The 12500-nt window shown below is 39.0% G+C and overlaps 20 non-coding genes across 20 annotated transcripts; all 20 read right to left on the bottom strand.

Moving 5' to 3' along the window:
• Positions 1-605: 605 nt before the first annotated feature.
• TRNAK-CUU (transfer RNA lysine (anticodon CUU)) lies at positions 606-678 on the bottom strand. Its single transcript has one exon. It is a non-coding gene; the product is annotated as a tRNA-Lys (tRNA).
• Positions 679-1449: 771 nt separating this feature from the next.
• Positions 1450-1522, bottom strand: TRNAK-CUU (transfer RNA lysine (anticodon CUU)). The gene has a single exon. It is a non-coding gene; the product is annotated as a tRNA-Lys (tRNA).
• Positions 1523-2293: 771 nt separating this feature from the next.
• Positions 2294-2366, bottom strand: TRNAK-CUU (transfer RNA lysine (anticodon CUU)). Its single transcript has one exon. It is a non-coding gene; the product is annotated as a tRNA-Lys (tRNA).
• Positions 2367-2719: 353 nt separating this feature from the next.
• TRNAA-AGC (transfer RNA alanine (anticodon AGC)) lies at positions 2720-2792 on the bottom strand. Its single transcript has one exon. It is a non-coding gene; the product is annotated as a tRNA-Ala (tRNA).
• Positions 2793-3137: 345 nt separating this feature from the next.
• Positions 3138-3210, bottom strand: TRNAK-CUU (transfer RNA lysine (anticodon CUU)). Its single transcript has one exon. It is a non-coding gene; the product is annotated as a tRNA-Lys (tRNA).
• A 353-nt stretch (positions 3211-3563) lies between these two features.
• On the bottom strand, positions 3564-3636 carry TRNAA-AGC (transfer RNA alanine (anticodon AGC)). The gene has a single exon. It is a non-coding gene; the product is annotated as a tRNA-Ala (tRNA).
• Positions 3637-4825: 1189 nt separating this feature from the next.
• Positions 4826-4898, bottom strand: TRNAK-CUU (transfer RNA lysine (anticodon CUU)). Its single transcript has one exon. It is a non-coding gene; the product is annotated as a tRNA-Lys (tRNA).
• A 353-nt stretch (positions 4899-5251) lies between these two features.
• On the bottom strand, positions 5252-5324 carry TRNAA-AGC (transfer RNA alanine (anticodon AGC)). Its single transcript has one exon. It is a non-coding gene; the product is annotated as a tRNA-Ala (tRNA).
• A 345-nt stretch (positions 5325-5669) lies between these two features.
• On the bottom strand, positions 5670-5742 carry TRNAK-CUU (transfer RNA lysine (anticodon CUU)). Its single transcript has one exon. It is a non-coding gene; the product is annotated as a tRNA-Lys (tRNA).
• Positions 5743-6095: 353 nt separating this feature from the next.
• TRNAA-AGC (transfer RNA alanine (anticodon AGC)) lies at positions 6096-6168 on the bottom strand. Its single transcript has one exon. It is a non-coding gene; the product is annotated as a tRNA-Ala (tRNA).
• Positions 6169-6513: 345 nt separating this feature from the next.
• TRNAK-CUU (transfer RNA lysine (anticodon CUU)) lies at positions 6514-6586 on the bottom strand. Its single transcript has one exon. It is a non-coding gene; the product is annotated as a tRNA-Lys (tRNA).
• Positions 6587-6939: 353 nt separating this feature from the next.
• Positions 6940-7012, bottom strand: TRNAA-AGC (transfer RNA alanine (anticodon AGC)). The gene has a single exon. It is a non-coding gene; the product is annotated as a tRNA-Ala (tRNA).
• A 1189-nt stretch (positions 7013-8201) lies between these two features.
• On the bottom strand, positions 8202-8274 carry TRNAK-CUU (transfer RNA lysine (anticodon CUU)). Its single transcript has one exon. It is a non-coding gene; the product is annotated as a tRNA-Lys (tRNA).
• Positions 8275-9045: 771 nt separating this feature from the next.
• TRNAK-CUU (transfer RNA lysine (anticodon CUU)) lies at positions 9046-9118 on the bottom strand. The gene has a single exon. It is a non-coding gene; the product is annotated as a tRNA-Lys (tRNA).
• Positions 9119-9471: 353 nt separating this feature from the next.
• Positions 9472-9544, bottom strand: TRNAA-AGC (transfer RNA alanine (anticodon AGC)). Its single transcript has one exon. It is a non-coding gene; the product is annotated as a tRNA-Ala (tRNA).
• Positions 9545-9889: 345 nt separating this feature from the next.
• TRNAK-CUU (transfer RNA lysine (anticodon CUU)) lies at positions 9890-9962 on the bottom strand. Its single transcript has one exon. It is a non-coding gene; the product is annotated as a tRNA-Lys (tRNA).
• A 771-nt stretch (positions 9963-10733) lies between these two features.
• On the bottom strand, positions 10734-10806 carry TRNAK-CUU (transfer RNA lysine (anticodon CUU)). The gene has a single exon. It is a non-coding gene; the product is annotated as a tRNA-Lys (tRNA).
• A 771-nt stretch (positions 10807-11577) lies between these two features.
• On the bottom strand, positions 11578-11650 carry TRNAK-CUU (transfer RNA lysine (anticodon CUU)). The gene has a single exon. It is a non-coding gene; the product is annotated as a tRNA-Lys (tRNA).
• Positions 11651-12003: 353 nt separating this feature from the next.
• TRNAA-AGC (transfer RNA alanine (anticodon AGC)) lies at positions 12004-12076 on the bottom strand. Its single transcript has one exon. It is a non-coding gene; the product is annotated as a tRNA-Ala (tRNA).
• A 345-nt stretch (positions 12077-12421) lies between these two features.
• Positions 12422-12494, bottom strand: TRNAK-CUU (transfer RNA lysine (anticodon CUU)). The gene has a single exon. It is a non-coding gene; the product is annotated as a tRNA-Lys (tRNA).
• Between the last annotated feature and the right edge of the window lie 6 nt (positions 12495-12500).

Raw genomic sequence — 12500 nt, 5'->3', positions numbered from 1 at the left:
ATTTTGAGATTGCATAAGAAATCAAATTCCTCTCACGTGCTATAGAATACCTAAACACTTTTGATTAAACCACTTAAGTTGTTATAATGACACCAAATTTGAAAGCCATCTGTGACTTTTCTGTTCTTACTCTGCAACAACCATGGCAATTACAAGTTAAAAAGTAAAATGTATGCAAATTTTAGAATGGAGAATGCGGGCATCGATCCCGCTACCTCTCGCATGCTAAGCGAGCACTCTACCATTTGAGCTAATTCCCCTGTGTGCTCACTCAGCATCACATTTCAAAAGTAACGTTACTGCTGTCCACACTTTATTTTAAGTCTAATTGCCCATAACATGAGTGTTCAGTTCACTCCTAACTGATGCCTTAACTACACCTAGGGGATGTTTTACACTTCAGGTTGGCATGTTTAGTACTTGAATAGGAGTGATATCACTGTATGTTAACCTAGACTCAGGCCCTACCTAATCTTGGAGATACATTTCTCATGAATGAGTAACCAAGGGAGATACAATTTTTAGGAGTTAGTGCATGTCTAATGCAAGATTAATCACCATATTATGAGAGCCAATGCTATCATCCAGCAAAAAATACTTGTTTTCGCCCAACGTGGGGCTCGAACCCACGACCCTGAGATTAAGAGTCTCATGCTCTACCGACTGAGCTAGCCGGGCTCCCACTTAAAGATGGTATGCAGACTCATCATTTTTTATTAAGGAAAACTGTTTCTGGATATTCCTCTGCTCTTGTTTTGCAAGGAACTTCACTTTTATACATCCTTCAGAGGAAAGAATGTCAAGTAAAATAAGACGAAATGAAAATGGAAGGTGTGAAATTTTCATTTTGAGATTGCATAAGAAATCAAATTCCTCTCACGTGCTATAGAATACCTAAACACTTTTGATTAAACCACTTAAGTTGTTATAATGACACCAAATTTGAAAGCCATCTGTGACTTTTCTGTTCTTACTCTGCAACAACCATGGCAATTACAAGTTAAAAAGTAAAATGTATGCAAATTTTAGAATGGAGAATGCAGGCATCGATCCCGCTACCTCTCGCATGCTAAGCGAGCACTCTACCATTTGAGCTAATTCCCCTGTGTGCTCACTCAGCATCACATTTCAAAAGTAACGTTACTGCTGTCCACACTTTATTTTAAGTCTAATTGCCCATAACATGAGTGTTCAGTTCACTCCTAACTGATGCCTTAACTACACCTAGGGGATGTTTTACACTTCAGGTTGGCATGTTTAGTACTTGAATAGGAGTGATATCACTGTATGTTAACCTAGACTCAGGCCCTACCTAATCTTGGAGATACATTTCTCATGAATGAGTAACCAAGGGAGATACAATTTTTAGGAGTTAGTGCATGTCTAATGCAAGATTAATCACCATATTATGAGAGCCAATGCTATCATCCAGCAAAAAATACTCGTTTTCGCCCAACGTGGGGCTCGAACCCACGACCCTGAGATTAAGAGTCTCATGCTCTACCGACTGAGCTAGCCGGGCTCCCACTTAAATATGGTATGCAGACTCATCATTTTTTATTAAGGAAAACTGTTTCTGGATATTCCTCTGCTCTTGTTTTGCAAGGAACTTCACTTTTATACATCCTTCAGAGGAAAGAATGTCAAGTAAAATAAGACGAAATGAAAATGGAAGGTGTGAAATTTTCATTTTGAGATTGCATAAGAAATCAAATTCCTCTCACGTGCTATAGAATACCTAAACACTTTTGATTAAACCACTTTAGTTGTTATAATGACACCAAATTTGAAAGCCATCTGTGACTTTTCTGTTCTTACTCTGCAACAACCATGGCAATTACAAGTTAAAAAGTAAAATGTATGCAAATTTTAGAATGGAGAATGCGGGCATCGATCCCACTACCTCTCGCATGCTAAGCGAGCGCTCTACCATTTGAGCTAATTCCCCTGTGTGCTCACTCAGCATCACATTTCAAAAGTAACGTTACTGCTGTCCACACTTTATTTTAAGTCTAATTGCCCATAACATGAGTGTTCAGTTCACTCCTAACTGATGCCTTAACTACACCTAGGGGATGTTTTACACTTCAGGTTGGCATGTTTAGTACTTGAATAGGAGTGATATCACTGTATGTTAACCTAGACTCAGGCCCTACCTAATCTTGGAGATACATTTCTCATGAATGAGTAACCAAGGGAGATACAATTTTTAGGAGTTAGTGAATGTCTAATGCAAGATTAATCACCATATTATGAGAGCCAATGCTATCATCCAGCAAAAAATACTCGTTTTCGCCCAACGTGGGGCTCGAACCCACGACCCTGAGATTAAGAGTCTCATGCTCTACCGACTGAGCTAGCCGGGCTCCCACTTAAATATGGTATGCAGACTCATCATTTTTTATTAAGGAAAACTGTTTCTGGATATTCCTCTGCTCTTGTTTTGCAAGGAACTTCACTTTTATACATCCTTCAGAGGAAAGAATGTCAAGTAAAATAAGACGAAATGAAAATGGAAGGTGTGAAATTTTCATTTTGAGATTGCATAAGAAATCAAATTCCTCTCACGTGCTATAGAATACCTAAACACTTTTGATTAAACCACTTTAGTTGTTATAATGACACCAAATTTGAAAGCCATCTGTGACTTTTCTGTTCTTACTCTGCAACAACCATGGCAATTACAAGTTAAAAAGTAAAATGTATGCAAATTTTAGAATGGAGAATGCGGGCATCGATCCCGCTACCTCTCGCATGCTAAGCGAGCGCTCTACCATTTGAGCTAATTCCCCTGTGTGCTCACTCAGCATCACATTTCAAAAGTAACGTTACTGCTGTCCACACTTTATTTTAAGTCTAATTGCCCATAACATGAGTGTTCAGTTCACTCCTAACTGATGCCTTAACTACACCTAGGGGATGTTTTACACTTCAGGTTGGCATGTTTAGTACTTGAATAGGAGTGATATCACTGTATGTTAACCTAGACTCAGGCCCTACCTAATCTTGGAGATACATTTCTCATGAATGAGTAACCAAGGGAGATACAATTTTTAGGAGTTAGTGCATGTCTAATGCAAGATTAATCACCATATTATGAGAGCCAATGCTATCATCCAGCAAAAAATACTCGTTTTCGCCCAACGTGGGGCTCGAACCCACGACCCTGAGATTAAGAGTCTCATGCTCTACCGACTGAGCTAGCCGGGCTCCCACTTAAATATGGTATGCAGACTCATCATTTTTTATTAAGGAAAACTGTTTCTGGATATTCCTCTGCTCTTGTTTTGCAAGGAACTTCACTTTTATTCATCCTTCAGAGGAAAGAATGTCAAGTAAAATAAGACGAAATGAAAATGGAAGGTGTGAAATTTTCATTTTGAGATTGCATAAGAAATCAAATTCCTCTCACGTGCTATAGAATACCTAAACACTTTTGATTAAACCACTTTAGTTGTTATAATGACACCAAATTTGAAAGCCATCTGTGACTTTTCTGTTCTTACTCTGCAACAACCATGGCAATTACAAGTTAAAAAGTAAAATGTATGCAAATTTTAGAATGGAGAATGCGGGCATCGATCCCGCTACCTCTCGCATGCTAAGCGAGCGCTCTACCATTTGAGCTAATTCCCCTGTGTGCTCACTCAGCATCACATTTCAAAAGTAACGTTACTGCTGTCCACACTTTATTTTAAGTCTAATTGCCCATAACATGAGTGTTCAGTTCACTCCTAACTGATGCCTTAACTACACCTAGGGGATGTTTTACACTTCAGGTTGGCATGTTTAGTACTTGAATAGGAGTGATATCACTGTATGTTAACCTAGACTCAGGCCCTACCTAATCTTGGAGATACATTTCTCATGAATGAGTAACCAAGGGAGATACAATTTTTAGGAGTTAGTGCATGTCTAATGCAAGATTAATCACCATATTATGAGAGCCAATGCTATCATCCAGCAAAACATACTCGTTTTCGCCCAACGTGGGGCTCGAACCCACGACCCTGAGATTAAGAGTCTCATAGCTCTACCGACTGAGCTAGCCGGGACCCAAATAAATATGGTATGCAGACTCATCATTTTTTATTAAGGAAAACCGTTTCTGGATATTCCTCTGCTCTTGTTTTGCAAGGAACTTCACTTTTATACATCCTTCAGAGGAAAGAATGTCAAGTAAAATAAGACGAAATGAAAATGGAAGGTGTGAAATGTTCATTTTGAGATTGCATAAGAAATCAAATTCCTCTCACGTGCTATAGAATACCTAAACACTTTTGATTAAACCACTTTAGTTGTTATAATGACACCAAATTTGAAAGCCATCTGTGACTTTTCTGTTCTTACTCTGCAACAACCATGGCAATTACAAGTTAAAAAGTAAAATGTATGCAAATTTTAGAATGGAGAATGCGGGCATCGATCCCGCTACCTCTCGCATGCTAAGCGAGCACTCTACCATTTGAGCTAATTCCCCTGTGTGCTCACTTAGCATCACATTTCAAAAGTAACGTTACTGCTGTCTACACTTTATTTTAAGTCTAATTGCCCATAACATGAGTGTTCAGTTCACTCCTAACTGATGCCTTAACTACACCTGGGGGATGTTTTACACTTCAGGTTGGCATGTTTAGTACTTGAATAGGAGTGATATCACTGTATGTTAACCTAGACTCAGGCCCTACCTAATCTTGGAGATACATTTCTCATGAATGAGTAACCAAGGGAGATACAATTTTTAGGAGTTAGTGCATGTCTAATGCAAGATTAATCACCATATTATGAGAGCCAATGCTATCATCCAGCAAAAAATACTCGTTTTCGCCCAACGTGGGGCTCGAACCCACGACCCTGAGATTAAGAGTCTCATGCTCTACCGACTGAGCTAGCCGGGCTCCCACTTAAATATGGTATGCAGACTCATCATTTTTTATTAAGGAAAACTGTTTCTGGATATTCCTCTGCTCTTGTTTTGCAAGGAACTTCACTTTTATACATCCTTCAGAGGAAAGAATGTCAAGTAAAATAAGACGAAATGAAAATGGAAGGTGTGAAATTTTCATTTTGAGATTGCATAAGAAATCAAATTCCTCTCACGTGCTATAGAATACCTAAACACTTTTGATTAAACCACTTTAGTTGTTATAATGACACCAAATTTGAAAGCCATCTGTGACTTTTCTGTTCTTACTCTGCAACAACCATGGCAATTACAAGTTAAAAAGTAAAATGTATGCAAATTTTAGAATGGAGAATGCGGGCATCGATCCCGCTACCTCTCGCATGCTAAGCGAGCGCTCTACCATTTGAGCTAATTCCCCTGTGTGCTCACTCAGCATCACATTTCAAAAGTAACGTTACTGCTGTCCACACTTTATTTTAAGTCTAATTGCCCATAACATGAGTGTTCAGTTCACTCCTAACTGATGCCTTAACTACACCTAGGGGATGTTTTACACTTCAGGTTGGCATGTTTAGTACTTGAATAGGAGTGATATCACTGTATGTTAACCTAGACTCAGGCCCTACCTAATCTTGGAGATACATTTCTCATGAATGAGTAACCAAGGGAGATACAATTTTTAGGAGTTAGTGAATGTCTAATGCAAGATTAATCACCATATTATGAGAGCCAATGCTATCATCCAGCAAAAAATACTCGTTTTCGCCCAACGTGGGGCTCGAACCCACGACCCTGAGATTAAGAGTCTCATGCTCTACCGACTGAGCTAGCCGGGCTCCCACTTAAATATGGTATACAGACTCATCATTTTTTATTAAGGAAAACTGTTTCTGGATATTCCTCTGCTCTTGTTTTGCAAGGAACTTCACTTTTATACATCCTTCAGAGGAAAGAATGTCAAGTAAAATAAGACGAAATGAAAATGGAAGGTGTGAAATTTTCATTTTGAGATTGCATAAGAAATCAAATTCCTCTCACGTGCTATAGAATACCTAAACACTTTTGATTAAACCACTTTAGTTGTTATAATGACACCAAATTTGAAAGCCATCTGTGACTTTTCTGTTCTTACTCTGCAACAACCATGGCAATTACAAGTTAAAAAGTAAAATGTATGCAAATTTTAGAATGGAGAATGCGGGCATCGATCCCGCTACCTCTCGCATGCTAAGCGAGCGCTCTACCATTTGAGCTAATTCCCCTGTGTGCTCACTCAGCATCACATTTCAAAAGTAACGTTACTGCTGTCCACACTTTATTTTAAGTCTAATTGCCCATAACATGAGTGTTCAGTTCACTCCTAACTGATGCCTTAACTACACCTAGGGGATGTTTTACACTTCAGGTTGGCATGTTTAGTACTTGAATAGGAGTGATATCACTGTATGTTAACCTAGACTCAGGCCCTACCTAATCTTGGAGATACATTTCTCATGAATGAGTAACCAAGGGAGATACAATTTTTAGGAGTTAGTGCATGTCTAATGCAAGATTAATCACCATATTATGAGAGCCAATGCTATCATCCAGCAAAAAATACTCGTTTTCGCCCAACGTGGGGCTCGAACCCACGACCCTGAGATTAAGAGTCTCATGCTCTACCGACTGAGCTAGCCGGGCTCCCACTTAAATATGGTATGCAGACTCATCATTTTTTATTAAGGAAAACTGTTTCTGGATATTCCTCTGCTCTTGTTTTGCAAGGAACTTCACTTTTATACATCCTTCAGAGGAAAGAATGTCAAGTAAAATAAGACGAAATGAAAATGGAAGGTGTGAAATTTTCATTTTGAGATTGCATAAGAAATCAAATTCCTCTCACGTGCTATAGAATACCTAAACACTTTTGATTAAACCACTTTAGTTGTTATAATGACACCAAATTTGAAAGCCATCTGTGACTTTTCTGTTCTTACTCTGCAACAACCATGGCAATTACAAGTTAAAAAGTAAAATGTATGCAAATTTTAGAATGGAGAATGCGGGCATCGATCCCGCTACCTCTCGCATGCTAAGCGAGCGCTCTACCATTTGAGCTAATTCCCCTGTGTGCTCACTCAGCATCACATTTCAAAAGTAACGTTACTGCTGTCCACACTTTATTTTAAGTCTAATTGCCCATAACATGAGTGTTCAGTTCACTCCTAACTGATGCCTTAACTACACCTAGGGGATGTTTTACACTTCAGGTTGGCATGTTTAGTACTTGAATAGGAGTGATATCACTGTATGTTAACCTAGACTCAGGCCCTACCTAATCTTGGAGATACATTTCTCATGAATGAGTAACCAAGGGAGATACAATTTTTAGGAGTTAGTGCATGTCTAATGCAAGATTAATCACCATATTATGAGAGCCAATGCTATCATCCAGCAAAAAATACTCGTTTTCGCCCAACGTGGGGCTCGAACCCACGACCCTGAGATTAAGAGTCTCATAGCTCTACCGACTGAGCTAGCCGGGACCCAAATAAATATGGTATGCAGACTCATCATTTTTTATTAAGGAAAACCGTTTCTGGATATTCCTCTGCTCTTGTTTTGCAAGGAACTTCACTTTTATACATCCTTCAGAGGAAAGAATGTCAAGTAAAATAAGACGAAATGAAAATGGAAGGTGTGAAATGTTCATTTTGAGATTGCATAAGAAATCAAATTCCTCTCACGTGCTATAGAATACCTAAACACTTTTGATTAAACCACTTTAGTTGTTATAATGACACCAAATTTGAAAGCCATCTGTGACTTTTCTGTTCTTACTCTGCAACAACCATGGCAATTACAAGTTAAAAAGTAAAATGTATGCAAATTTTAGAATGGAGAATGCGGGCATCGATCCCGCTACCTCTCGCATGCTAAGCGAGCACTCTACCATTTGTGCTAATTCCCCTGTGTGCTCACTCAGCATCACATTTCAAAAGTAACGTTACTGCTGTCCACACTTTATTTTAAGTCTAATTGCCCATAACATGAGTGTTCAGTTCACTCCTAACTGATGCCTTAACTACACCTAGGGGATGTTTTACACTTCAGGTTGGCATGTTTAGTACTTGAATAGGAGTGATATCACTGTATGTTAACCTAGACTCAGGCCCTACCTAATCTTGGAGATACATTTCTCATGAATGAGTAACCAAGGGAGATACAATTTTTAGGAGTTAGTGCATGTCTAATGCAAGATTAATCACCATATTATGAGAGCCAATGCTATCATCCAGCAAAAAATACTCATTTTCGCCCAACGTGGGGCTCGAACCCACGACCCTGAGATTAAGAGTCTCATGCTCTACCGACTGAGCTAGCCGGGCTCCCACTTAAATATGGTATGCAGACTCATCATTTTTTATTAAGGAAAACTGTTTCTGGATATTCCTCTGCTCTTGTTTTGCAAGGAACTTCACTTTTATACATCCTTCAGAGGAAAGAATGTCAAGTAAAATAAGACGAAATGAAAATGGAAGGTGTGAAATTTTCATTTTGAGATTGCATAAGAAATCAAATTCCTCTCACGTGCTATAGAATACCTAAACACTTTTGATTAAACCACTTAAGTTGTTATAATGACACCAAATTTGAAAGCCATCTGTGACTTTTCTGTTCTTACTCTGCAACAACCATGGCAATTACAAGTTAAAAAGTAAAATGTATGCAAATTTTAGAATGGAGAATGCGGGCATCGATCCCGCTACCTCTCGCATGCTAAGCGAGCACTCTACCATTTGAGCTAATTCCCCTGTGTGCTCACTCAGCATCACATTTCAAAAGTAACGTTACTGCTGTCCACACTTTATTTTAAGTCTAATTGCCCATAACATGAGTGTTCAGTTCACTCCTAACTGATGCCTTAACTACACCTAGGGGATGTTTTACACTTCAGGTTGGCATGTTTAGTACTTGAATAGGAGTGATATCACTGTATGTTAACCTAGACTCAGGCCCTACCTAATCTTGGAGATACATTTCTCATGAATGAGTAACCAAGGGAGATACAATTTTTAGGAGTTAGTGCATGTCTAATGCAAGATTAATCACCATATTATGAGAGCCAATGCTATCATCCAGCAAAAAATACTCGTTTTCGCCCAACGTGGGGCTCGAACCCACGACCCTGAGATTAAGAGTCTCATGCTCTACCGACTGAGCTAGCCGGGCTCCCACTTAAATATGGTATGCAGACTCATCATTTTTTATTAAGGAAAACCGTTTCTGGATATTCCTCTGCTCTTGTTTTGCAAGGAACTTCACTTTTATACATCCTTCAGAGGAAAGAATGTCAAGTAAAATAAGACGAAATGAAAATGGAAGGTGTGAAATTTTCATTTTGAGATTGCATAAGAAATCAAATTCCTCTCACGTGCTATAGAATACCTAAACACTTTTGATTAAACCACTTTAGTTGTTATAATGACACCAAATTTGAAAGCCATCTGTGACTTTTCTGTTCTTACTCTGCAACAACCATGACAATTACAAGTTAAAAAGTAAAATGTTTGCAAATTTTAGAATGGAGAATGCGGGCATCGATCCCGCTACCTCTCGCATGCTAAGCGAGCGCTCTACCATTTGAGCTAATTCCCCTGTGTGCGCACTCAGCATCACATTTCAAAAGTAACGTTACTGCTGTCCACACTTTATTTTAAGTCTAATTGCCCATAACATGAGTGTTCAGTTCACTCCTAACTGATGCCTTAACTACACCTAGGGGATGTTTTACACTTCAGGTTGGCATGTTTAGTACTTGAATAGGAGTGATATCACTGTATGTTAACCTAGACTCAGGCCCTACCTAATCTTGGAGATACATTTCTCATGAATGAGTAACCAAGGGAGATACAATTTTTAGGAGTTAGTGCATGTCTAATGCAAGATTAATCACCATATTATGAGAGCCAATGCTATCATCCAGCAAAAAATACTCGTTTTCGCCCAACGTGGGGCTCGAACCCACGACCCTGAGATTAAGAGTCTCATGCTCTACCGACTGAGCTAGCCGGGCTCCCACTTAAATATGGTATGCAGACTCATCATTTTTTATTAAGGAAAACCGTTTCTGGATATTCCTCTGCTCTTGTTTTGCAAGGAACTTCACTTTTATACATCCTTCAGAGGAAAGAATGTCAAGTAAAATAAGACGAAATGAAAATGGAAGGTGTGAAATTTTCATTTTGAGATTGCATAAGAAATCAAATTCCTCTCACGTGCTATAGAATACCTAAACACTTTTGATTAAACCACTTTAGTTGTTATAATGACACCAAATTTGAAAGCCATCTGTGACTTTTCTGTTCTTACTCTGCAACAACCATGGCAATTACAAGTTAAAAAGTAAAATGTATGCAAATTTTAGAATGGAGAATGCGGGCATCGATCCCGCTACCTCTCGCATGCTAAGCGAGCACTCTACCATTTGAGCTAATTCCCCTGTGTGCTCACTCAGCATCACATTTCAAAAGTAACGTTACTGCTGTCCACACTTTATTTTAAGTCTAATTGCCCATAACATGAGTGTTCAGTTCACTCCTAACTGATGCCTTAACTACACCTAGGGGATGTTTTACACTTCAGGTTGGCATGTTTAGTACTTGAATAGGAGTGATATCACTGTATGTTAACCTAGACTCAGGCCCTACCTAATCTTGGAGATACATTTCTCATGAATGAGTAACCAAGGGAGATACAATTTTTAGGAGTTAGTGCATGTCTAATGCAAGATTAATCACCATATTATGAGAGCCAATGCTATCATCCAGCAAAAAATACTCATTTTCGCCCAACGTGGGGCTCGAACCCACGACCCTGAGATTAAGAGTCTCATGCTCTACCGACTGAGCTAGCCGGGCTCCCACTTAAATATGGTATGCAGACTCATCATTTTTTATTAAGGAAAACTGTTTCTGGATATTCCTCTGCTCTTGTTTTGCAAGGAACTTCACTTTTATACATCCTTCAGAGGAAAGAATGTCAAGTAAAATAAGACGAAATGAAAATGGAAGGTGTGAAATTTTCATTTTGAGATTGCATAAGAAATCAAATTCCTCTCACGTGCTATAGAATACCTAAACACTTTTGATTAAACCACTTAAGTTGTTATAATGACACCAAATTTGAAAGCCATCTGTGACTTTTCTGTTCTTACTCTGCAACAACCATGGCAATTACAAGTTAAAAAGTAAAATGTATGCAAATTTTAGAATGGAGAATGCGGGCATCGATCCCGCTACCTCTCGCATGCTAAGCGAGCACTCTACCATTTGAGCTAATTCCCCTGTGTGCTCACTCAGCATCACATTTCAAAAGTAACGTTACTGCTGTCCACACTTTATTTTAAGTCTAATTGCCCATAACATGAGTGTTCAGTTCACTCCTAACTGATGCCTTAACTACACCTAGGGGATGTTTTACACTTCAGGTTGGCATGTTTAGTACTTGAATAGGAGTGATATCACTGTATGTTAACCTAGACTCAGGCCCTACCTAATCTTGGAGATACATTTCTCATGAATGAGTAACCAAGGGAGATACAATTTTTAGGAGTTAGTGCATGTCTAATGCAAGATTAATCACCATATTATGAGAGCCAATGCTATCATCCAGCAAAAAATACTCGTTTTCGCCCAACGTGGGGCTCGAACCCACGACCCTGAGATTAAGAGTCTCATGCTCTACCGACTGAGCTAGCCGGGCTCCCACTTAAATATGGTATGCAGACTCATCATTTTTTATTAAGGAAAACCGTTTCTGGATATTCCTCTGCTCTTGTTTTGCAAGGAACTTCACTTTTATACATCCTTCAGAGGAAAGAATGTCAAGTAAAATAAGACGAAATGAAAATGGAAGGTGTGAAATTTTCATTTTGAGATTGCATAAGAAATCAAATTCCTCTCACGTGCTATAGAATACCTAAACACTTTTGATTAAACCACTTTAGTTGTTATAATGACACCAAATTTGAAAGCCATCTGTGACTTTTCTGTTCTTACTCTGCAACAACCATGACAATTACAAGTTAAAAAGTAAAATGTTTGCAAATTTTAGAATGGAGAATGCGGGCATCGATCCCGCTACCTCTCGCATGCTAAGCGAGCGCTCTACCATTTGAGCTAATTCCCCTGTGTGCGCACTCAGCATCACATTTCAAAAGTAACGTTACTGCTGTCCACACTTTATTTTAAGTCTAATTGCCCATAACATGAGTGTTCAGTTCACTCCTAACTGATGCCTTAACTACACCTAGGGGATGTTTTACACTTCAGGTTGGCATGTTTAGTACTTGAATAGGAGTGATATCACTGTATGTTAACCTAGACTCAGGCCCTACCTAATCTTGGAGATACATTTCTCATGAATGAGTAACCAAGGGAGATACAATTTTTAGGAGTTAGTGCATGTCTAATGCAAGATTAATCACCATATTATGAGAGCCAATGCTATCATCCAGCAAAAAATACTCGTTTTCGCCCAACGTGGGGCTCGAACCCACGACCCTGAGATTAAGAGTCTCATGCTCTACCGACTGAGCTAGCCGGGCTCCCAC

The sequence above is a fragment of the Triturus cristatus genome, chromosome 4_1 (assembly GCF_964204655.1).
Source record: "Triturus cristatus chromosome 4_1, aTriCri1.1, whole genome shotgun sequence".
Taxonomy (NCBI): domain Eukaryota; kingdom Metazoa; phylum Chordata; class Amphibia; order Caudata; family Salamandridae; genus Triturus; species Triturus cristatus.
The sequence above is the reverse complement of the archived record's forward strand: the minus strand, read 5'-3'. Positions and strand labels throughout refer to the sequence as shown.